Genomic DNA, 1,491 nt, shown 5'->3' with positions numbered 1-1,491 from the left:
GCAGTGAGCTGAGATGCGGCCACTGCACTCCAGCCTGGGCAACAGAGCGAGACTCTGTCTCAAAAAAAAAAAAAAAAAATTGAAAGAAGGTGGTAAATCCAGTTTATTCTCTCTATCCAGCGTGACCTGAGGCTGCCTCAAGAAATACAAGGCAAGCTCACTCCCTATAACAGGAATTAATTTTCTTTTATGAGTCCCCCAAACACCAGCAGGCTGCCCAGAGGCCAATTTCAGTCAGCTGCCGAGTTTGGTTTTATCTTTATTTTTTCATTGTTATCTATTTTAAATTAGGTACTCTAAAGCACCTAATCTGGGAGGTTACACACAATGAAAATCCATGTTTCTGGCCTCTCTTGAAAATGAAACAAAACAAAAAAAATGAGGATTAAGACCCATATTCCAACAGAGATACAAGTAGCTGGGTCTGAGGTAGGGCTCAGTCCAGTTTAGACTAAGAATGCCCTCTCCAATTGACCACACACCCAGCTGGCCTGCTTCACTCTAATAAAATGCACAGTTGTCCCCTGGAAGCATTTATGCTTGTAACTGGGGCTGGACCCCAGGAAAACTGCCCCTTTTGACTTGCTTTGACCCCCATTCACTTTTAAGTTTAGTTCCTTTATCTTTATCCCAATTTGGTGTGGGAGACAGAGAGTAGCCAAAATACATAAGTAGATATAAAGTATTTTCATAGTGAAAAGTGCTAAGAAGGAAAAAATAAAGCAATGAAATAGAATATGAAATTCCAGGGAGGAGGCTGAAATTAGATAGATAAAGTACCAGGGAAGGGCTCACTGAGAACTTGGCTTTTCAGTAAAGACCTGAAGGCAATGGGAGAGCTGACCCTATAGCTGTCTGGGAAAGGAATATTCCAGGTGGAGAGACAGCGGAGTACTGTGGCCCCAAGGCAAAAGGAGGCCTGACATCTTTGAGAAGCAGGGAGGATGGCAGCATGGCTGGAGCTGAGTGAGCAAGGCAGAGAATAGCAGGAGGTGATTTCAAAGAGGTAATGGGGCTGAGGGAGAGGAAGACACCTTAGAGCCCTGCAGGTTCTAGAATGCAATTTGGCTTTTACACTGAATGTTATGGAAAGCCATTCATATGTTGATAGCAGAGGAGCAATCTGATTTGTCTTATAGTTTAACAGGATCACCCTAGGAACTTTGTAGAATAGTCTGTATTGGGTCCTGAGATGGAAAAGGGGAGATTAAATATGCTAATGAACTGATGAGTGACCTAGACACAGATTTACACATAGGAAATGAATCATAATAGAAATGAGATTTCAGATGACTAATGAAAAAAAAATTTTGCTTAATAAATAGTACCATGTTAACTGGCTATCTGTATGTCTAAAAACAAACTTTTTACAACACTTTACACACAAAATAAATTCCAAGTGGAACAAAAAATTTAATACCTAAATGTGGAAAGTAACATGTATAAAATCTTTAAAATACCATGGAAGATAGTATTTATATTTTGAACCCT

This window comes from Mandrillus leucophaeus, unplaced genomic scaffold, assembly GCF_000951045.1.
Source record: "Mandrillus leucophaeus isolate KB7577 unplaced genomic scaffold, Mleu.le_1.0 Scaffold1590, whole genome shotgun sequence".
Taxonomy (NCBI): domain Eukaryota; kingdom Metazoa; phylum Chordata; class Mammalia; order Primates; family Cercopithecidae; genus Mandrillus; species Mandrillus leucophaeus.
The sequence above is the reverse complement of the archived record's forward strand: the minus strand, read 5'-3'. Positions refer to the sequence as shown.